General features: G+C 43.0%; 1 protein-coding gene across 1 annotated transcript in view; it reads right to left on the bottom strand.

Moving 5' to 3' along the window:
- The window catches only part of PLPP4 (phospholipid phosphatase 4), a 567,241-nt gene extending 545,542 nt beyond the window's left edge, over window positions 1-21,699 (bottom strand). The window contains exon 1 of the mRNA XM_082407045.1: window positions 19,043-21,699. The gene's annotated coding sequence lies outside the window, so the exon portion shown is untranslated. The remainder of the gene's footprint in view (window positions 1-19,042) is intronic.
- Between the last annotated feature and the right edge of the window lie 3,062 nt (window positions 21,700-24,761).

The raw sequence follows: 24,761 nt of genomic DNA, 5'->3' as shown, positions 1-24,761 counted from the left end.
GCACACCTAAAGCTTTCGCCTTCTTTTCACTGTATAACTTTCCCATTCCCCTGCCTGCCTTGGAGTCTCAGCCGGACGCAGGTGATGGAGGTTGACTCCCTGCTTTCTGCAAGCTTTGAAGAAGTAGCCTTTGCTTATTCTCATTTAGGTGGTCTTCATTTATTTCCACATGTTAGAGTTCATTAGAAAGTAGAACTTTGATATGGGCTAAGAGACCTCTCTCCCTCTAGCCCTTTACAAATACCCAACTGTGCAAAGGCCATGTTTTCTTGAGTTACTTTCACACCAGCACTGGCAGCTGATTGTGAAATTAAGTTTTCATTGCTTCACCGAAGTTAAAATGAGTAGAAAGGGGAAAGCAGAACTGGGGCTCACCAGTTAAGGGCCAGGAGCTGAACACGACTCAAAGACATACCTCAATGTACTTGTCTATTTGAATTCTATTAATACAGAACCTATTTTGTAGGGTCATTGTGAGGACTGAGTGAGTTTATACAGGTCGAGAGCTTAGGTCAGTGCCTAGCACATACAAGTGCTCTGTTAAGATTGCTATTTCAGGGTATGTGCTTATTAGCCTTAAGTTAGACTTTAGTCATTGTCATAAAGACCTCAGCCAAAGCATTCCTATGAATTCTGCAGATTTGCACACCTGGACTACGTGGGCCCTACTGGACAGGTAGAATTCTCTCAGGGGAACCCTTCTCTGGTTTTGCCCAGTATGAACACAGGTCTCTTGAATTCATCTCAATTTGACTTAATTCTTTCTAGATGTGCTCCATGTCACACTAGCAACTGGAAAGGGAAAGCACTAATGGTCTATCACTGGGCGGCTGAGTCAAATGTGGGACCTGCCGTTAGACACAGGGGATGAGAAAAGAATTCTGTCCAGAGTGAGAAAAGAAAGTATTCTGTTGTGTGTTTTGGAGTGGCGTGTTCTTATCTGTAACACTTGTTGTTATGGGCTGAATTGTGTCCTCACTCCAAATACTCAAAAGTTGAAGTCCTAACCCCCAGTACCTCAGAATGTGATCTTATTAGTAAACAGGGGCTTTGCAGATGAACTTAGTTAAGATGAGGTCATACTGGAGTAGGGTAGGCCCCTAATCCCGTATGACTGGTGTCCTTATAAAAAGGGGAAATGTGGACATGGGTATGCACATAGGGAGGATGCCCTATGAAGACTGGGGTTATGCTGCCACAAGCCAAGGAGCTACCAGAAGGTCGGAGAGCGGCCTGGAACAGATCCTTCCCCAAAACCTGCAGAGGTGGCATGGCCCTGCCATCATTTTGATTTCAGACTTTCAGTCTCTAGAACTGCCAGACAATTTATTTCTGTTGTTCTGAGCCAAAGTTTACAGTACTTTGTTATGGCAGCCCTAGGAAACAAATACATTTGTAGGAAAGCTAGGTTACTGCAAAAAGAATCTGCCCACAGTGTAATAATATACTGTCTGAGACCCTGTTCCACTCAAAGGGAGAAAATTCATAAAAATGTGAAATAAAACTTGCCACCAGCCTTTAATAACCACTGCATAAAGCAGGACTTCCTGCTCCTATAAATTGTTGAGGGGAGTATGCCCTGATACAGGCTTCTTGAAGGGCAGCTTGACAGTATCTATCAATAACATACACATCCCTTTGACACAGAAATTTCATTCATAGGACTCAATCCTACACACATACTTGCATTAACTGCACAAAGATATTAAATGCAGCATTTGTTGATAATAGCCAGAACATGAAAAAAAAAAACCAAAAACATGTAATACATGTAATTTAGTCAGAATAATATGCAGTGGATAGGCATTCCCAGAACAATTTCTATGCTAATGTGGAAAACTCTCCGGGTCTAGTTGTTAAGAGGGGAAAACAAAGAAAATTGTAGATCAATAGGTATAGTAGGTTAACAATTCATGTTCTTAAAAAACAGTAACAAGGGGTTAAAGATGGTGGTGGACGGGAAGGGCAGAGGTGTGACTATAAAAGTACAGCACAAGGGACATCTTTGTGGTGATGGAGCAGTTCTGCATCTTGACTGAGGTGGTGGTCACGCAAACCTACACATGTGATCAAACGGCATAGAACTAAGTTGTACAAATGTCATTTGCCTGGCTTTGATATTGGGGGTGTAGGGTGGAAAAATTTTCCCTTTTTCCCCTCTAGGTTCTTTGGCTGGTCTAATAATTGAATGTATATAAGACAGATTAACAGGAGAAAAACAAATTTAATTTTGTATATATGGGAGCCCCACAAAAATACGAGACTCAAAGAAGTGGCCAAAGCAGGAAACCTTTATATCTTTTAGACAAAGAAACAATAAATTTGCAAAGAATTGACAAGACAAAGGGGTTTGGGCTTAAAATAGTAAATTAATGAAGAAGTAACAAGGTTTGTTTTTATACAGTTTTCTCAGACCTAAATCCAGTCTCTGTTGATAAGGATGCCTTCCACCCTCCTGCTACAGGATTGGTACCTTTCACAGGGGAGATGTATTTCCTGTTTTCCGGGGGACAAAGGAGGTCAGAGCGTCCTTCTTGCCTCAGTTGTTTCCTAAGTAACTTTAATTCAAAATAATCAATATGCCAAAGTGGCATATTTTGGGGACTTCCCTGGTGGTCCAGTGGGTAAGATTCCACGCTCCCAATGCAGGGGGCCTGAGTTCAATCCCTGGTCAGGGAACTAGATCCCACTTGCATGCCACAACTAAGAGTCCGCATGCTGCAACAAATAGCCCACGTGGTGCAACTAAGACCCAGCACGGCCAAAAAAAAATAAAAAATAAAAGATAAATAAACATCAAAGTGGCATATTTTGGGGTGGTATATTCTATTCCCCTTCAGGGGAAAGTGGGTTAGGGTACAGGGGACCTCTCTGTACTGACTCTGCAACTTCCTATGAATCTGTAATTATTTCAAAATTTTTAAAATTTGTAAATAAAATAAACACAAAATAATTTTTTAAATCATGTAGAACAATAGAAAAATAATAAAACTATATACACGTATATATACACATATGGATACGAGTATCTATAAATGCACAGGAAACTGAAAGCATAGCCATCTACTGTTGGCGTTCCTTAATCCTAGGAGAGGAATGGAGAGGCATTTTACTCTATAGTTCTATAATTCTATCAACTTTCGTATTGATAGAATGTTTTACAACAAAGCATGTGTCACGTAATATTTAAAGTTACCTTTTCCAAAAAAAGTACGTCTTCCAAAGAGCCCCCTATTTGTCCATCTTTGAGGAAGAGCACTAACTTTTGTTTTCCATTCTAGAATTAAAAATAAAGCAAGTTAAGAAAAGGGGGGAACGTTTGAAATTGAAGACCATCACTTCACACATGACCTCTTCAGGGTTAAGTGAACAATGGGGCTTTTATCAGTTCCATAGAGAGGAGATTCAACACAAAAGAGAAGAAACTAGCCAGAGGTCCACCCCAGCCCATCAACAGCACGCAGGTCTCTCCCTGGGCATCTGTGATCATGAACTGCTCCCAGCTAAAGCTTCCCTGTGTATTATACGAATTGGGAAGAAAGTGTTTGCTAAACAGAACTATGCTATGAACAAGAAAGCAGAGAACTTGTTTTAATCTACTTCAAAGAAATTATTTGTAGGGACTCCTGAAACCAACTGCACGCAAAGAAGAGTAGGGTTCCCTTTGTAAGATAGTCTATAGTGCCAGCTTTGGGTTATTACAACTCAATGCTATATCGTTTACCTTATCAGGACCTCAACAATTGGTATTGTTAAGAATTTCCCTTTAGAAAAGTAGATCTTTCCCAGAAGAATGATACAGGAGTAGGTTCTCCCCCAACACCACCTTTTTTTTTTTTTTCACTTGTTCCCTAATGACTTGATACCTTATGGAAGACTGAAAATCCTCAGAACAACTCTGACTACCAAACCGAAAGATAGCATTCCCTGCACGAACAGGATGTTGTCACAAATAAGAAGGGATCAAAATAAACAATTGACCACGCTAGACAAGGACTATCCAAAGGACTAAACATCAACCCTTCCAAAGTCAACCTTTTTTTTCTAATCATCAAAATCATTTATTGAGCACCAACTGGATATATGACACATTGGTCACCAAGATGTGACCCTTGCCCTCACAATGTCTTTTAATTGAGATATAATTCACACAGCATAAAGTTCACTGTGCTGCCTCCCAATTTTAACTATAACTGTTATACTAACCAACTTGGACAGTGAATTTACTCATTGGTTCCCTAAGGACATACTTTGCAACTAAGTCATTTTAAAGAAGATACAAACAAGATACAATGCTTAAAGTTGGAGACAACCAAGACTGTCTTGTGTCCTGTCAAGGTCTCTTCCACCAGGCCTCCACTGCCTCTCAGCCTCATCTCACGCCACCCCACACAGCTCCTGGGCTCCAGCCACACAGACCTGCCCTCAGTGCCTTCACCATCGAGCCCTTCCTGCCTCCATCCATGCTCTTGTCATTGCTTCTTCCTGAAGGCTCTTTTCCCAGACCTTTTGCAAGGTCAGTGTCTTGTTCAGGGCACAACCTAAGCGTTCCCTCCTCAGAAGTGCCTTCTCACCTCATCTTATCTTCCTCCGTCCAAGCCCTTAGCACAGCTTGTAATTATCATTTTATTTATTCATTCATTTACATCAATGCTCTCCATCTTCCATCCACCAGAAAGCAAGCTCCATGAAGGCAAGGAGTTTGCCTTTATCATTAACACTTAGCACAGCATAGGACCTCAAAAATGCACACAGTGCATAGATCTGCTTTAAAGGCTTTCCTAGCTAAGACTGACATAAAATTTGGGGCCTTTACTCACCCATTATCTAGGTGTTAGAACACATCCTGAATTGCTTTCTAAGGAAAAATTTGGCCCTGCTGACAGGTACTTTTGTGACCCACCTCCGTGGGCAGGTGGACCAGCCCCAACTCAGGCACATGTCCTGGTCAGACTCTCAGTTTTCTTAAGAGGATGCCCACCCCATCTCCAGTCCAGGAATCTGCCCTTGAAGGATGACTCGGTCGATGCTATGTCACTACTTATCAGAGGACAGACCATCAAACTCACTGCTAGCCTACACTTAGCAACTCTAACTTAATTGCAAGAAATAATATTGATGAAGGACTGCTTAGAGAACACACCGTCCATTCGTTCCTTTAATTTTAAATGCAACCTTTTGAGTCAGCCAGACCCTTAGAAAGAATAATTGAACCATTTTTGCTTCCCATATACAAGTTTTTACTAAACTATACTTTTCCATTATATTTGACCTACGTTGAAAGATACAGTGCGAAACAACCCTGGGAAGCGCATTATTATATATTATTATATATTCTGAATGTTTTTGAGGATATTATTTGCTACATCACACTGGGCCTCCTATTGAAGACCCACAGGAGAAATGTCTCAGCTCTCGGTAACAAAAATAGCTGCATTTCTCCGAACCACTGGTTTGTTTTTAATCTTTTACATGCCATGAATCTTGTTTATTCCTGAGCTTTGGAGGCCAAGAAGCACAGCCACACACTTGGGATCATAACAAAGGGCACTTTATGTGCTAACCTCACCTTGGGCTTCATCGTATCTTTCATATCCTTATTTTCCTTTGACCTCAATTTCTTTACTCATCTTTGTTTTTAAATCTTGTTAAACTAAATGTATTATTATAAAGGTTCTAGTATCTTTTCTAGAATAAGGCAGGGAGTCTACACTTTAAAAGTTAAGATTTTGGCAGTTTGCTACCATGTTATACAAAAACAGTGATACAGGGGCACATTTGGGTGGCCTGACTTAAAATAGCATTCGCAGCATTCCTAGGGTTTGGTTATGAGGTTCCTAGGGTCACCCCCCAAGACTACTGAGACTCAACCCCAGCAAGAAGTCCATGGGGTGATCTGTTGTAAAAGACGTTCCCTGAGGACTCCCCTGGTGGTCCAGGGGTTAAGACTCCGCACTTCCACTGCAGGGGGTACGGGTTCAATCCCTGGTCAGGGAACTAAGATCCCACATGCCACGTGGCTCGGCCATATTCCATGATGCCAGGAACACAAAAAACACACAGTGGCTTCTAACATGAGGACCAAGTCAAACTTATTAGGTTGGATGCTGTAAGTTGCAGCCGTCACTTTGTAAAAGGGCTGCTTCTTACGTGGGCAACTCTGTGTTTAGCAGGCTCCATGTAAGTTTCTACATTCTGCTCCATGCAGCCCCCTCAACTCCCCATCCCTCACCTCACTGCCCTCCAGAACCCTTCTTCTCGCGTCCATTATCAACACACCCCCAAATCCCTCAGCCTCTTCTCAGAACACTTCCTTCTTGTTCCTCGGGGAATCTGATGGCCTCTAATCATACCCCTTCCCTGAAGCCAAGCCCACCATTTGAGAAAGTTCAGAGGGTGCCATTCAGAGAGATGACAATGTGGTACGATGATCGTTGTACGTGACCCTAAGGAGGCAGCCCTGTCTGCAGCCCTCTCGAGCGGAGGCCGCTTTTCCTCTGCACTTCACATCCCACAAAGCCTGGGGGTGCTGAAGCTCTTGGGAATAGAGCATCCATGATCAGACTTTACCATTCCTTATGGTTTTCACCTACCAACCTCCGAGTCAATCCTCCCCATTCTCTGATGATTTGGGCATTTGCCTCACTCCCTTTCTCCTCCTACTACTGTTACAATTATTCTCAGTGACTTCAGCGTCTATCTGGATGACCCACCCCACACGCTGACCACCCAGTTTCTTTCTTTTACTCTTAGTTTCAATCATCTTTTCCTCTACTGCATTGCAGCCTCACAACTGGAATCATCACCAATAATGGTGCCCCCACCAAAATCTCAATGTAACATCCAACTCTTTGACCACCCCCTCTTATCCTTCCCCTCACCTTCTCTAGCGCTCCCTCTTTAGCGAAGACCTCAGGCAGTCCATTAAGCTGACCATTTTTTTCCCTATCCAGAACCCTCATCCTAACCTCACTTCCTTGCCCAGGCTAAATTCCAAAGTCCAGCAGTAGAAACACTTCCTTGCAAATACCCTTAACTCCCTGGTTGCTCTTTCCTTCCGTTGTACTCCCCTCGCAAAACCCCAACCCTGTTTAACCCAAGTATATAGTGGGACATTTCTGGAGAGACTCACATGGCTGGGATGACCGGACTCACTCCAAATTTTTATGACCACAAATATCAAATGTGCAGTCAACAGTGACAGGCACTCATCTACACTTCTCAAGTAAATGTGCCTTCCCACCCTCTGCGGTTACGTAAACTAAGACAATTCAGGCTATAACTAAGCATCGCTTCCCAGGCTGCCCAGGCTCTGGCTGGCCACCAGTGGGGTCCAATTACAATATTCACTTAGATTTTGCAGGCTAGCGTGGGACCTCAGACCCTTCTGCATTTCTGGGGCTCCCTAGGGGTATCTCACGTGTGCTCTTGTATAGTCCTTGTAACATCATTCTTCTTCATCTTCCTGTCATTGATATCTGCTATCCAAAAAGCCCCTTGAGGTAGCTCCTCCCTAGGGCTGGCCATTGATAGGATGCCCTTCAGGATAATGCTGTAGTAGAAATGTGTGTCTCGTCTGCTCAGGGCCCTTCCCCCGTTCCCTATCGTGCTGGTAGAATTTCAGTCACAGCCACAAGATGGGGCACCCTCCCTGGACTCAGCCAACCACAGATCCCATTCCCCAGCAACAATGATTGGTCCAAAAGTGGACACAGCTCCAATCTGGCCACTCAGAGTTCTTCTCCACAAATAACGGGAGAGACAATGTATCTTTCCACTGAGTTTGTTACCCTGGAAGGATGTTCACCTGAGCACAGCATGTTTCCTTAAAGGTGGATAAAGCCTTTATTAACGAGGCCAATCCTCAGAGAGGTGGAGAGCCCAAGGGTCATCATTTGAACTTCTTCATCCATCCACACCCAAAGATCTGTCCTGGACTGGACAGATGCAGGCACCGGTTAGTCCCCTTTTGTGCTGGAGCCAGTCTGATGGGGTCTCTTCCGTTTGTAACCAAATCCAACTAATGGAGTTAGTTGTCAATGCCAAGAGTGCCATCACCTGGTGCTCTCAGTCCTGTGTCCCTGGAGGAGCCAAATCTGCTTGAAGGTCCTTGGGGTCTTCACCACATCCACGCCACACTGTTCCATGCAGGAGAGGGAAGTGCATCACACATTGAAGTGCAACTTGCACCCCAGGGCCTCACTAGGTCCTACAGCTTCTGCCAGGAGCCACACTCTCTACGGGGCTGAGACTAAGTTCTTGATTCTGAACTGGAGGCAAATCTGCAAGGTGTGAGCCTTGCTGTCCTCAACCCAAGCTCCCCCTCTGCTCTAGTGCAAAAATCTCTCCTCCCCGCACTTCCAGTCTATAGCCCTCTGCCCACCCATTATCACACATGCTCAGATACGTCTGAACACCAGGTTCAGCTCAGTCTGCAAACACACACACACACACACACACAAATGCACGTACTTCTAAATTTAAAGTAATGAGAAAAAACCAAGGGAAAGGATTGTAGAATTTTTTGACTGGAAGGGTCAAGGGAACGGAGATCCATGCAAAGAAAATGAAGAGAAGAATAAATATCAATATAATAACTTGAATGACTTTTACAAGACTCAGTAGGACAACAAGTTCTTCTTTTCAAATGCCAATGACAACGACAACAACAAAATTCCAGCCTCTATTTAAAAACATAGCCAAACTGTACTTTCGTGTGGTCAAATTCATTGGTTTCTGCCTGGTGCCATTCTTGAGGGATTGCCCCCTCCTCCCTATCCATAGGCTTGCAGTGGGAATGGTCATGTTGACACAGAATGACCTCTCTCCCATCCCCCAACCACAGACCAAAAGCCTCTACCCCAGGGATTGGGATGAAGACCAAGAGAGGCCACTTAGCCTTACTAGCGTGGGCGTGGGGAGTTATAAATTGCAGGAGATGTCAGCAGCAACCTGGCTCTAGTCTCTGCTGAGACCCCGTCATGTCCCTGTTCTTGGGTTGGTTCTGCCACAGACCCCAACGCCCTTCCAAAGAATTCTGCCTGCTGAAAATAGCTCAGATGATTTTTGTTACTTGCAGCCAAAAGAGTGTTAATTAGACGACATCTAATGAGCCAAAGATGATTATTAGAAGGCCATGAAAGGAAAAGAGCAAAGGATCCTAAATAAATAAATGATAGATAGATGATAGGCAGATGATAGATAGATAGATAGATAAATAGATAGATAAACCAAATCTGTGTCTAGAAGGAAGCAGAGATGCTGGAGGACCACGGGCACAGAATTCTCCCCAAAAGCTAGAAGTGTCAAGATGACAGAAAGGAGCAGTTACCATAAGAAAGGAAACCAGCACTTGACAAGTGTCCTGGGAAAATGCAGAAAGGGGCCAATTTTTAAAACTGAGGCTTGGGAAGGAATTAATAACTTCCTTATAGTGAGTGACCTGCTTCTAGGAAAGCAAAGAGTCAAATAAATGACATTTGATCTTGTGCCTACACACCCGCCATGGGTCACATAGTCAACGGCACTGTCCCAGGGGTGGCCTCCCTTACTTATACCTCAAAAGTTCATGCCCAAATCTCTCAGCTAACAGCACTGTTCCTGGGAAGAGCCCATGACGCAGCAGATGGGTAGTCGCTTTGCAAAGCTGCAATCACTCATGCAGTGCAAGGGAGAGAAATCAACAGTTAATTTTCATCACCCCATTTTCTTACTGAACATGTAGAAGGACAAAGAGAGAGAGGGAAACTGATGAAAGAGAAGCAATTTTCTAAAATTGAAGCAAAAAATTAACAGCGTCCAGAAATCTGACCCCATTGTTCCTGTGCGTAAAGCTTTTCTATGATTTCCTGTCACCTATGGATAGAGTTCAAGATTTGAACGTGTGGTCCCTGCCACTTGGCCCACTTCCACTGTCACCACCCCAGCCTACCTGCCCTGTGCACCAGCAACACCAAATGCACGAGGATCACCTGCTCACCACGATGGTCTTCACCTCTGTTCCCAGCGGTCAGCCTCCAGCACATCTCCCTCCTTGGTGATGCAGATTTGGTTTTCTTGCCTTTTTCTCTTTTTTTTGAGCACTTTGTTCTTTTCACTTCAAGGTCCTCAAACAATCAACTTTTCCTCTTTAGATGTCGCTTCTGATTAATACTCTTTTGGCTGCAACTCACAAAAATTGCTGAGCTCCCTTCAGCAGACAGAGAATCCACTGGAAGGATCCTGCCTCTCCAACCCTCACCCCCCGGGCTTATTTACCTGCTTCTTTTCTTCAACCCTCAGCTCACGGGTACTGTTGGAGCCCAGAGCGGGCTGCCCCAAAATGTGCCTCGTGACATATTATTTTGAATGAAAGTGACTTAAGAAACAGCCAATGCAAGAGGGACACACTGACCCTGCTCTCTGTCTCCCTGAAAGGAGGAAATAAATCTCTCATGTGAAAGGAAGGGACACTCGCTGCATCTGGAAGTAGAAGGACACTCTTATTGCCAGAGATAGGGAATTCGGGCTGAGAAGCCTATATAAACAAAAAAACAAACCTTGTTACTTCTTTTCATTGACTACCTCAAGACCAAATTCTGTTTAAATTCATCACTAATTGAGCACCCAAAACCTAAGTTTTTGTGTCCTGTCAATTCCTCTCAAATTTACTGTTTTTGTCTAAAAAACATAAAAGCTGCCTGCTTTGGCCACTTCTTAGGTCCTATTTCTATGAAACCTCCATGCTCATGAATGAAAAAGGTTCTTTTTCTCCTGTTAATCTGTCTTGTGTCAATTTTATTATTAGTGCAGCTATAAGAACTCAACAGGGGTAGAGGGGAAATCTCCCCCTTCCCTATGGTACCCAGCCTCAGGGAGCCATCAGGGCCCTGCAGGGTTCTGTGTGCCACCGCTCTGCTCCACATGTGCTCTGCACAAAGTCAGACCATGAGCTCCTTGAGGACGGGGCTCTGCTCCCCAGTGTCAGGACTTTGCATGGCTGGTCTTGGGAATTCAACAAATGTCTGTTGGACACATATATGAATTATCAAAAGGGTAAATTCCTGCTGGTAACCTATGTAATGGATATTGATCATTGTCAACCATATATTTTTTAAATTCCTGAGCAGTTGTTCTTACCCATGGAATCCTATTTCTCAGCAGTCAATTTCAGTCAATTTCACACACATTCATCCTGCTTAGAATCTCTGGCACCCACTCCTCCAGCAAAGCAGATTTTCCATTTGAATTTGGGATTGCTCCATTTATCAGCGTTATGTTGCTCTGGAATATAAAGCTACACTCATTGTCATGGTCTTGATGTTACCTGGTAACACGAACACTTAATTATAAACCATCTCATATGTTTCAGATGGATGTTTTTCTCAAAGAACTGAAGTTGAGTGACATGTTTGGCATTTACTTGAATAACAATAATATGGACCTTTTACTGTACCTTGTTTAAGTAGCTAGGACAGGGCTAAGCATTTTACATATATGATCTCACTTAATCCTCACAATAACCCCTAGGAATTATTGCCACTTTATAGATGAGGAGGTTGCTATTTGGAGCGGTTAAGTAACTTGCTCAATGTGACGCAGATGGTAAGTGGTAGAGCTCGGAACCAAGGACATCAGATTCAAAATCACCCACAGTCCCTATCAATGGGCGCCTAAGAAAAAGATGGACTGAGAATGGGTGTGATGAGGACCCAAAAGGATGGTGAGAAAACTGACTAAAAACAAGTGACTACATTTCATTTTGTTCCCATGCACATTTTTAATTGCTCTAAGAATATCTGTTTCTTTCGTTATTCTCTTGTTACCTGTCATAAAACTGGAAACTGGAACCCGAGGCTAGGAGCGATTGGGAGAGCATTATTCCTCGTTTCTCCACTGGAATTTGACATGAGACCATATATCTAAGACCACATTAGGAATCTCTTGAAAGCAATAACTTTGCAAACTAGATTACCAGCAGCAAAGCAAACCACCTTGGGGTTCATGAGATCTGTGCTCTCTGAGACTAGAATGCAAACTATAAATCACCAAGACTTAGGAAGATAAGGAAGACTCCTTGGGGGTTCCCTCTGGAGCCGTAGACAGAAACACTGTTCTATGCAACCCCACCTGGGATTCCTATGGACACATCCCTAAAAATTCCTATGGACACATCCCTAAAAATTACAGTAAAAATTACATCCCTAAAAATTTTGTTCTAACAAATGGCCAGTGAAGATTTCCTTCAGATTAACTGACAAGGATTGGTAAAAAAACAAAAACAAAGAATACCACGTCTGAGTCTGAGCATGCAATCTACTTGACTGGTTCTTATCGAGGTGGATTTCTCCATTGGGTCAGAAAAGGAAAATTTCTAAAAGCACTGAGTCCACGTATTTTAAATGAATCAAAAGAGTGTATCAAACTTTGACGGCAGAAAATAGGCCAGCTCCTATATTATTTTTTCAAGGAAAAGTTCTCAGTGGTGAGGTCTTGGAATATGCCACACATTGAAAAATCTTGCCGTTAGAGGAATTAAAACTGAAGCCTAAGGGTTCCTCCATCTTTGACTTTCTGTCTCCATAAGTGACAGGAAATGTGGTTTATTTGTAGAATTTCACCGTGGATTGTTTGAGGAAAGTTGACTTGAAAAAAATATTGAAATAAAGACAAATGTTTTGTGGCAGGCAAATATACAAATGAAAAGAAATGTTTAAGTTCTACTGAACTATGGATGATTTTTTAAAATGGTAACTGTGAAGCAAGGCAGGGTTGGAAATATTGCTAATTAGTGTATATTATGCCTTGTCTAATCAATCTTGAGAACCAAGGTAAATCAGGGGTGATAAAGCAGAGCCATTCCAGTCTTCATTATGGACTAGCCAATTACCTGGACCTTTTTTCTCTTTCTGTCTCCTATAGAATTATCATTTCTCCCTTGCTGTGGGTACCACGGAGTGACTCTTCCATCAAAGAATCTTGCCATCATATGAGTTGCCACTTAGTGTCCTATGCTCTGGTGTCTAATTCCAAAACAAAGCATTCAACCAAAGGTGGGAACAGCCCAAATGTCCATGAACAGATGAATGGATAAACCAAACATGGCAGATCCACACAATGGAATATTATTCAGCCATAAAAAGGAAAGGAGTTCTGATACATGCCACAATGTGGATAAACCTTGAAAATATTATTCTAAGTGAAGGAAGCAACATAAAAGGCCACATATTATATGATTTCATTTATATGAAATATCAGAATAGATAAATCCATAGAGACAGAATGCAGATTGCTGGCTGCCAGGATTCTAGGTAGAGGGGGGAATAGAAAGCAACTGCTTAATGGGTCCAGTGTTTCCTTATGGGGTGATGAAAATGTTTGGAACTAGACAGAGGTGGTGATTGTGCAACACTGTGAATATGCTAAAGCCACTGAGTTTTTCACTTTAAAATGGTTAATTTTATGTCCTGTGATTTTCACTTCAATAAAAAAAATTGCAATAAGACAAAGCTTTTACTTTATGTCTTTTAAAAATGCCATGTGGAAATTTTAATACAAAAGTAAGAGTTATGACAGTGTGATAAATGCTTCTAATAAAAACAAAATTATGAGAGCAGGCCTCCTGTCCTCCCCAGCACTCAAAAGTGAAGCATAGTCTTCTGGATGGGTCATAATCTTCTGAGGAGATATGGATTTAATCAAAGAACTATGGCTTTAGTTGAGCAGGAAAACTCCCAGCCACAATATTCTACCCACCACTTTCTATGCAAAAAAAAAAAAAAAAATTGCAAATGGCAACACTTCCAAGAAGGTTCTTTCTTTGCTATGTCTGTCTCTTGTTGATCCAGTTGGGGGTGGGAGATCAAAGCTGTCCCCTCACCCCAGATGGCTCTTCTGGTTCTTGGAAGCACTGGGTACCATAGCACTCACAAGTTCATCTTAAGGCATAAACCTGCCTCTGTACTCAGGGTCCAACTTCCCCACAGAGAGAAACCTGACCTTTAACAAATCAGGGAATCTGAGAACCCTGGAAAGTTCACTTTGTGCTGTTTCAGGCTTCATAAGATTTGCTTTATAGCATGCCTGCACAAAATCCTACTCTAAGAAAAGGGTCTATACAAGAGAGGTGCATCGATTATGAATCCCAAGCTACTACTCCCATCTCTTCTCTCCCCACAAAGTAATACCCTGCAGTGCGAAACTGCTTGACTTGTAAATTGATTTATCAGGACTTTAATATAACTGCTGACCATGATCAGAATAGCAACAAATTGGCTTAAGCAGGTTCAAAGCTGAATCAGTGGAAGAAACAGTGGGTGTGTTTTCTAGTGGAATTCTTCCCAAATGGAATGATCTGGGAGTGTTATCCGAACATGCGGCCATTCCTTATACACACACTCTTTTCAAGTCAAATATTTGCATGGGACAGTGGCTGGCAAATAGACATATCTGAGAGTACATACAAAGTAATCCCTAAGTAATTATACGAAGTTGAAAGCAGGAATGCAAACCTGAAAGCTACATTTGTGCAGCATCTTCACTTAGAAATTCCTAGATATTGCAGGGGACAAAAATCTAATTCATCGGCTTTGATGGGAAAATACATGTGATTGTTCTAAAGACTCCTTTACCTGGGGCCCATTTTCAGCAGATGCAGGCACAGAATTCACTATAATACACACACTCGGAGCTGTTTGGGTTTTCTGACCAAATCTCCTACTGTTATCTTCCTTGAGAAGCAGTAAGGAAATAAACCAAAAAAAACACGTTTGTACATCAAATTGATAACTAGAAAGTCAGTAACCAAAACAGGCCCTAAAGATTGGATACCATTATATTTGTCTTCCTCTCCTCACCCTAGAATTTTCTGCACATCTTTGTGGGGGAAAGGGGGAAGGAATCCATCAAAATAATAAGATACTGACAGTCCATCTCTACCTGCCTCCAGCCATGAACACAGCATCCCCCTCTTTAAGTATCCCCATTCATATCAAGGAACACGAGAAAGATAGAAGTTTGCACTTAGATTCTTTTTCTTTTAAATTTATTTATTTATTTATTTATTTTTGGCTGCATTGGGTCTTTGTTGCTGTGCCTGCGCGGGCTTTCTCTAGTTGCGGTGCGCGGGCTTCTCACTGCGGTGGCTTCTCTTGTTGCGGAGCACAGGCTCTAGGCATGCCGGCTTCAGTAGTTGTGGCACATGGGCTCGGTAGCTGTGGCTCTCGGGCTCTAGAGCGCAGGCTCAGTAGTTGTGGCGCACGGGCTTAGTTGCTCTGCGGCATGTGCGATCTTCCTAGACCAGGGATCGAACCTGTGTCCCTTGCATTGGCAGGCAGATTCTTAACCACTGTGCCACCAGGGAAGTCTGTGCACTTAGATTCTTAAACAGAGATGGACCACCTGAGTTTATAAACTCTCTGGAAATTTTTTACAAACTGTCATGTTTAACTGCAGCATTTAAAAAGAGGGTCAGGGCTTCCCTGGTGGCGCAGTGGTTAAGAATCTGCCTGCCAAAGCAGGGGACATGGGTTCGAGCCCTGGTCTGGGAAGATCCCACATGCTGTGGAGCAACTAAGCCCGTGTGCCACAACTCCTGAGCCTGCGCTCTAGAGCCCATGAGTCACAACTGCTGAGCCCTCGTGCCACAACTACTGAAGCCTGCGTGCCTAGAGCCCGTGCTCGGCAACAAGAGAAGCGACTGCAATGAGAAGCCCGCGCACAGCAACGAAGACCCAATGCAGCCAAAAATAAATAAATAAAAATTTTTTAAAAATAATAAATAAATAAATAAAAAGAGGGTCAAAAGTTTCATTGGGCCCTTGGAGAGATCCCTGATCCAGAAAAGCTCTAGACTTTTTATTTTTAAAGTCTCCCACAAGAGACTGAATAAGCAGAATCTGATTTTGATTTGGCCCTGGAGTTGCCGCCATCTTCACCATTTTTAGAATTTCATTCCATTGGTTTGTTCAACCAATTTTTGTTATGCCTACTATGTGCCAGAATGGAGGGTAGGGCAGAGAACCACCGTAAAATTTGAAACCAGGTCCCAGAAAAATAGGCAAACATTGTACAAAGGAACTCACAGTGGGAAACCAAACCAGGACTGTTTTACAAAGACAGTGCTTGCTGAAGTGGACCTGGCCCACTTGAGATCTGAGTTCAGATGGATTTTAGCTGGAATAAACCTTCTAAACCCTTCAACCTTCTCTGACTTTAACCTACCATCAAGGAGAAAACCACGGGGTGAAAATGGTATCACTTGTGCTAAAGCCCATTATACCAAACTTACACTTAATACCTGACTTAGCTGCAGTTTCAACCTTTTCCAGAAATGTAATCTTAATCAACCCATCTGGAATTTTCTGGTCAGCACCAATGAGGTAGTCTCTCATGTGGGTGCTTTCCACCCCTCCCCTCACCCAGCAGAAGAGGCAATCGGCATGATAAAATCCTTGCCATTTGCCTCCCCCCAAAAAAGATGTCCTGGCCTAAATCCTGGCTCTTCTTTTGCTAATAGCTCCCTTGTCCCACCCGTCTCCCTATAAAAACTTTCCATTCGGGGGGACTTTCCTGGTGGCGCAGTGGTTAAGAATCCGCCTGCCAATGCAGGGGACATGGGTTTGAGCCCTGCTCCAGGAAGATACCACATGCCGCAGAGCAACTAAGCCCATGCACCACAACTACCGAACCTGGGCTCTAGAGCCTGCAAGCCATAACTACTGAGCCCGTGTGCCACAACTACTGAAGTCCACGTGCCTAGAGCCCATGCTCCGCAACAAGAGAAGCCCCCGCAGTGAGAAGCCCACACACCGCAACGAAGAGTAGCCCCCGCTCGCTGCAACTAGAGAAAGTCAGCACACAGCAACGAAGACCCAACGCAGCCAAAAATAAATAAATATATAATTTAATAAAACAAAAACCTTTCCATTTTGTACAACCTTCTCCGAGTGTCCTTCTGGGCTGGTAGAATGGATGCTGCCCGATTCATCAGTCACTTAATAAACTCAATTAGATCTTCAAATTTACTCACTTGAATTTTGTTTTTTAACACTTCACAGATAGATATAGCATTGTGAGAAGGTTAGAATTTAAATTTACATCACGTGTATGCAGATACTCACAAAACTAAATACAGTCATTAACATATGGTGGTTTCCCAAGACTCTAGTCCTACCTACAGTTTTTTGACAAGCTACTGTTGATTTGTCTCACATGATTCCAAGCAGAACCAGTTCTGTTCTCTAGAATCTGCTCTGGCTAGTTTCTGTTTTATCTACACAAACCCAGAAAGCATGAGTCAGATCTACATGGGCATAGTTTATAAAATCATGTTCCAGCACGGAGAATTCAGGTCTCAGTCCTCAGCATGTAGGTCGCATAGAGCTCTCTCCCCATCCCCCAACCCCAGTGTGTTTCTCTCATTCGCTGCGGAGAGATTGTCTAGGCTTAGAGATGCTCAAGTTCACACAGAAAGCATCAGAGCTGGATGGGAACGCCAGCAGTGCTGCAGCTGCAAAACCCACATTCCTAGCCCTATGCCATCCTGGAAAGCTGCCATCCCATTTTACAGTTAGGAAAACAGAGGTACATATTTGTCCATAAAATGACTTAGCCACTCACAGGCCAGTTCTTCCCATTCCTCCATAACTGTTAGCCATAATAAGGAGTCAACCCCAAGGCAAAATTTCCAGCTAAGCCCCAGGCAAGATGGTGAGCCTGGCCACCTTTGGCTTTTCTCCCCCTCACCCCGTCCAGTCCCTCCCCTTTCTTCTTCTTCCCATACCCCCCTTAACCAGTCACCAGAAGCCCATTCTTTAAGCAGATCCTCTGGGCTCTGAAAACTGCCCCAGCCCCTGGTGTGTCCTGACTAGGGTTCCTTGGGGCATATTCTCTGTCACTTCATGGGAAGCAGAGATGTCCTCCACAACCGGCCCTTTTCCCTCTCTCTCCCCAAGTAAAATGTGTGCATCTTCACCATGACCTTGGAGACCAAGCCACTCCTGAAGGCACTAATGGTGCTGCCAGGCTGGGCGTCAGGGCACTGACGCCAGCAGAGCAGGGCGGCAAATCCCCTCCGTGCATCTAAGCCACTGGTTCCAATCTCGCTCCTGCCAACCTCCCCTCTGCCAAGTTCCACACTAGGTATTAGCTTCTTTCCTCTGCCTTAAACCCTGAGGGAACAGTTAATGAACGGAGAACTGCCCAGAGAGCACCAGCCACAGGCAGGGGAGAGACAGAGGAGCTGGAGGACTTCTAAAGGGAACAGGCTCCACCGGGCACCTGAAGAGGTGACACTTCCAGGGCCAGTGTGGGGCAGGGCCAACTGCCTGACGGCCCGAGGCTGTGGCACTGTTGGCAGGCACATGACTGAGTTTTGCATCTTATCAAGACAGTTTCTTGGCCAGAAATGTAGGTGGTAAAAATTAACTATAATCCATGTAAGTTTCCACTCCCAACACCATGCTCTTCAAAGGCTCCCTGAAAGGTAGCTGTATTCCCACGGGGGCTGTGTATTCCCCGAGAGGCTCTAGGCAATGGCCAGGATTAGAGTGAGGTGTTCAAGCCGAGTCCCCCCTACAGCCGCGTTTATGATGAACCTATCTAAAACTTTATTCCCTTTCTTGTCCCCTCTGACCTCAACCCTGAGCTAACTGAACACTAATCCACAAGTCAGATGACTAAAACTGCTGTTGTCGATAGCATCATTATTTTACGAAAATTGCTGTTGTCAATAACATCGTTAATGTGCTAAAATCACTGTTGCAGATATCACCCTTAACTACAAATTCAGGTTGTTTCTCCAGGGCAAGATGAACTAACAGACCCCCCAAGCCATGGACCACCCGGTCAGAGAATCGTAAACCACAGACATCCTGACTCTGAAACCTCAATTAAGGAATGTCATAGAAATGTCACAAGACATGATTAATCCCAGACTCTTTGTTCTTTCCCTTTAAAAAAAAAAAACCCTAACTCAAAGAACAAGTTGGAGTGGATCTGAGGCTTGTCTCCCACTCCCTTGCTCGGCGCCCTGCAATAAACCCTTACTTTGCTGCAAACTTACTTTGTAGCTGCCACGGGCACACAAGCTCTAGCCTGGTTACAGCGTCAGAATCACCCCGTGCCTTCCCAGGTGGGAATGAGGCGGCCTGGATTCAAACCCAGCTCTGGCGCCATCTGCTGGCCGCTCTGTGTGCATGGTCTCTGTACCTGTAAATGGGATGATTGTTAACAGCAGCCCTCTGGTGGGGTTGGGGGCGGTGGGATGAGTCCCGTGCTTAGAGCAGCGTCTGTCTGAGCAAACAGTAGAGAAAAGGTTTGCCATTTCTATCGTTTCTGGTTTCTTCTAACAAACCTTGTGTCAGCTGTGTCCATCCGGTCACAAGATAGCACTACATTTTACTTAAAGTCACACAGCTAAAAATGAGGTGCAAACAATTCACTGATTCCAAAGAGAAAATATGGTTTATTCACAGATACACAAGGTCGAGATGGAATAGCACGATTTATGTGATCACTAAGATTCTTAGCCTCAGTTGTCATATTCAGACAAAACCCAAAATTCTATAAGCTTTAAGGTGAGGAACGTTTCCTTGGTCCTCCTCAAGGAAAGTTCTGTCCATACTTCAAAGAAATCTATGTAAGTTTCAACCTCTTCTAACATAAATGGAGAAAGAGCAACAGAATTGAGGACAAAGGAAAGTAACTATACCACTTGGTAACCCTCGTTATAGGTTGAATTGCGTCCCAACCCCCAAATTCATATGTTCAAGTTCTAACCCCAGTACTTCAGAATGTGAACTTACTTAGACTCATTGCAGATGTAATTAGTTAAAATGAAGTCAGGTGCCAAGCAAGGAGAACAGGCAGCTTGTGCTCGAAAGACCCAAACTCCCAATGGCTTTCAGGGAAGGGTTTTTAAAGACAACATTTGGGGTGAGAGTTGCAGGGTACACGACTTTCTTCTGATTGGTTGGTGGTGAGGTAACAGGGTGGTGTTTCAGGACTCTTAATCATCAGTTTCTGGTTCCAGCCAGTCTGGGGTCTGCGTGCTTGTGGTCAGCATGTAGTCACCATCCTCCACCTGGGTGGGTGTCTTAGTTTCTGCAGAACAGCTCAAAGATATGCATCAGATTGTTATGTATATCCCTTGAGGGGGAGCTAGGACTCTGTTTCATTATCTGAACTATTTTATTTTATTTTTATTTTTTAATTTTTTTAATTTAAAATTTTTTCATTTAATTTATTTTATTCTATGTTTTATTTATCTGAACTATTGTTTAAGTAAGCTATCATTACTTTTCTTGCTTGACTGCTTTCCCTTTGTTTCTGTATTCCCTCACTTCGCTAATTAGTTAACTGTTTGAGTCTGCTCTCTGAAACTCAGGGAAAGCCTAGGAGACTAAAGCCTTTTTTTTTTACAAACAGGAAACAGGGAACACAGAAGGGCTTTTGTACCCGGAAAACCCCTAAGGGTCCTGCTCAGTTTCATGGCCTCCAGAACTGTGAGACAATTTCTGTTGTTTAAGCCACCCAGTTTGTGCTACTTCGTTATAGCAGTCCTCGAAAACTAATACACCCTTCCACAGCAAGAAAGTGTAAAAGGTTATATGGAGGGTAATATATAACACCCGGTAGTCGATGGATATACATGGATTTGTTCCACAAAAATTTGGGGGTAGCTTTCCTGGGTAGGTGCAGTGCTGGGTCCTGGGGTTACAGCGGCCCCATCACACAGGCACTCAAGCCTCGGCACTGAATTCCCTACCACCAAGGCGAGTGCTTGGAAAGGGTGGAGGGAGCCGTGAAGAGCTTGGACACGGCCCAAGAGGGATCTGCATGTAGCCAGTAGCAGCTGCACATAACTGAGGAAGCCAGAGGTGGCCAAGGCAACAGATGCAACATCACCAGGAGTCTGGCAGTGACGGAAGAGGCTCCTGCCAGCTTCACATGCCCACGACAATGTTGCTGACGCAAAAATATGGAGGGAAAACAGAATCTCGTAGCAACTGGCATGACATCTTCTCTTGTGGAAAAAATGTTTTGCTAAGAATTTGGCATGGACCAGTATGGTAAAGGCCCGAAGGTTATGCTCTAGTAAAAGGATAGGGTTGCTAAACTGATTTCAGGTGAGGACAGCGTCTATTAACCGCAGGTTTTTACGTGGTTGAGCCAGTTAGGCTGAGCTCTGCCCAAGGAGGGAGAAACCCCTACTGGCAAGAGAGGAGAGATTTGGGGGACAGAATAGAAATGTCTAATCAGGTTGTTTAAGTTGTTTATGGGGTGAGGGAGGTACTTAGAGTCCTCTCCCAGTCTCCCCTGGGCATTTTCCAGTGACTGCCCCACTGCTGCTTGGCGCTTTGAGGAAGGTCTTAGAGGGGGCAACCCAGCAAAAAGGAAAAAATGAACGGCCAACAGCTGGGTTAACCCAGAAATAATTTTATGATACTTTTCTTATTATCACTCTGAGTGCAACCCCTGAACACAAGGAAGAACACAGTCTGACCCCACTTGAAAACTATTCCCTGGAATAACACATTCCCCAAACGGCAAGATGTTTGCTATATTCTGAAATCCACCCTTCTTTGGCAGGGAAGCTTATCTTACTTAAGGCTCACAAACACCATTTAAGGTGTGTAGCATCCTGCCCATTTTAAAGGAGAGGAAAGAAGGCCCAGGAGAGCCCAAGTCACTTGCCAAAGAGTGCAGCGATGAACCTGTGACCTGCATTCTCACCCCCCCGACCCCCATCCTCCCCCGCAAGCCAGGTCCCCTTTATTCTGGAAGGCGTCTGGCCAGCCCCTTCCTGCCCCACAGTCAGTCCACGAAACTGGGAGTCACAGATGGTATTGTTTAAAACAAACATCGCAACAAATTTCCTGGTGGAGTGGGGGGTGGGTAGTTGGAGTGACTATAGCTTTTTCTAGAATGAAAGCACCTCGGGTTCATGGACTTTGTAGTCACGTTCTCTCTGTTGGGTCACATCCCCAGAAGCACTGCTGAACTTCTCCTCCTCACTTTTGAACCCGTATACAGAAAGATGACCTTCAAAAGTTGCTTTTATCACATTCGCCCAAATCTCAATTCACAGGGTGATGATTTTACAGCCCAGAGGAGCCCAAATTTTTCCTCAGGTGGTGGAAATCTACTGAATGTCCAGTTTTTTATGTTATATGGTTTTCACTCCATCCAACTCAATAATAATTCTGTAGGTATTAAGAGCTGCCCTCAGTCTTCAGGCTGCTGAACTATATTTTCTTAACAAAGTTCATGAACTATGGTTTATATACAATGGATTTCTATGTAGCTATTAGAGTGCAGTAGATCTATGCATATCGAAGAGAAAATATGTCTATAGTAAGTATGTAAAATGGAACTAAGTAAGGATGAGAACAGTATATATAACATGTGCCTGTTTTTATTTACAAGACTTTCACACAACAGCACAAAGCTGAAACTCGGGAAAGGAGCCCCAAAGGACAGAGGAGTTCTGTGGTCAGCTTTCAATAGAGCATCAAGGGAACATCCTGAGAAACTGCTACTTAGCCAATGGGCCAGCCAAACTGGCATTATCAGTCTTCTGTTCACTAAGAATTTTTTTACCATGAACAGAAGTTTCATCAAATGCTTTTTTTGGCATGTGTTGAGACAATCCTAAAACTATTCTCCTTTAATCTGTTAATATAATCATTTATATTGATTTATTTTATAATGTTAAGTCAAACCCAACTTGTTCATGATTTACACATTTAATTGATGAAGGATTTTGCTAATATTTTCTCTGGGATTTTTGTAACTGTGTTTATGAATGATTTTCCTTTCCCATTCAGTCCTTATCCAAAGTTATCCAACTTTCAAAATGAGCTGAGGATTGTTCCCAGTTTTTCTATATCTGGAATAATTTGTATAAAACTAGATTTATTTGTTTCCTGAATATCTGATAGAGCTTGCTAGTAAAAACCACCTGGAATATCCTTTTGGGGAAGATTTTTAACAAATGGTTCAGTTTCCTTAGATCATAAGCCTATTCAGTACACATTTCTTCTTGAATCAATTTTGGTTAGCTCTATCTTTCTACAAATTTTCCATTTCATCTAAACTTTCATTTTTATAGACTTAAAGTGGTTTATATTATTTTATTACATTTTAATGTCTACATTTATAATCTTTTTCATTTCTGATACTATTTGTGTTCCCCTTATTTTTTTCTAGATCATTCTTATGAAAAGCTTGAAAAATTTTTAGACTTTTCAAAGAAACAAATTGACTTTGTTGATCCTCTCTATAAAAATGTTCTCCTATTCTTATTGTTATTCTAATGTTTTCTATGTTGTTAATGTTTGTTCTTATGCTATTACTTCCATCATTGTGGTTCTTCCTATGAGTTTATTCTACTTTTCTTCTATAACTTAAGTTCAATGGTTAGTTCATTCATTTTGAGCCCTCTTTTTTGTATATTAAATATTAATACATTAAATATATGATATATCACATATTATAGAAACATATCATATAAATAAGCTATATTAATATATTATATTATATTAAATATAGTATATTAAATATTAACACTATCAACTTCCTTCTAAGAAACACTAAGTAAGTTTTAATATTTTACCAGTTCCTCATGCACCACTTACCCCAAGTTGTTCTGGGGCAGCCTGCTGGGTAAGACTGACATCAGGGCATTTGGAGTGTCCATCAATGGCCTCCAAGATCCTGATGCTTTCCCCTGCCCCTTCCTTGCTAATAGACCCCCAGTTTTGTTCAGGTATTGAGTGTCCTGGGCTTCACAGGCCATTCCCCGGCCCCAAGGGGTGAATGCTGATTCGTAAACCATAGTGGGAAAACAATTTCCTCTGCAGCAATTGGTACAACCCTGAATCTGAGACTCCATCATGGCTGTTAGGATTGGGGGAAAGTCCGGGGTTGGAATGGGGAGATTCACAGAAAGTTTTCCTTCCCAATAAAAAGACATGCAAGGGAGAAAATGTTGCTCCCCTTTTCTGAATGTTGTTGCATTCAGAACCCGGACCTCCCAAGGTTAACTTGCAACTATGGGGAGAATTATTACCAACAAGCTGAGAATGGCAGAGCTGAAGGGTAGGAAGCAGCAGAGACTTGATGACTTCACTGAAGCCCTATGTCTGCATTTCTTGTTATATAAGATAAGAAGCTCCTTATTATTTAAGTTCTTATTATTTGCAGCCAAAAGTGTCCTGCAGGTGCCACATGAGGCCAGCCTCCTGCCTGCCGAATGTCACTTGATGGCAGAGAGTTTTTCAGTGATACTGCAATGTGACCTTTGTATGCTTGCAATGGATCAGGCAACTGGACAAGATACTAATGTGTTATTACGGCACTCCTTCTGTCATCCTGGGAAAAGCACATCATTCTACATTTTTCCTTTGTTCTTAGGAACTCAAGAAAAGTTTTCTTTTGTAAATTCATATTAAAATGATAGAGGGTCAGATTAAGCCTGTGAGAAGAAAAGAAAAATAAATGAAATGAGGCCAGAGCTTGTGCTTGCTACTGTGGGGATCCAGAGCAAGTGGGCAACTTCACGTGGCCTGGAAGGTGGGAGCTGTCCCTTCACGCACACGTCACTACCTGCCAAGTAAACACAGGCACATTGGAGTGAACTTGGCTAAGTCACTTTCTGGGGGATAGCGTTTCCATTTTAGGGTCCTTTCTCACAAAATCTTAGAACATCTTTAAATTGTATTATTTAGGGTCCCTTGGTTGCGAATGACTGAAAAATTATCTCACACTTTTTAAAATAA

Source organism: Balaenoptera borealis, assembly GCF_965194805.1.
Source record: "Balaenoptera borealis genome assembly, chromosome: 10".
In the NCBI taxonomy this organism is placed as follows: domain Eukaryota; kingdom Metazoa; phylum Chordata; class Mammalia; order Artiodactyla; family Balaenopteridae; genus Balaenoptera; species Balaenoptera borealis.
This window is presented reverse-complemented; position numbering and strand designations above follow the sequence as displayed.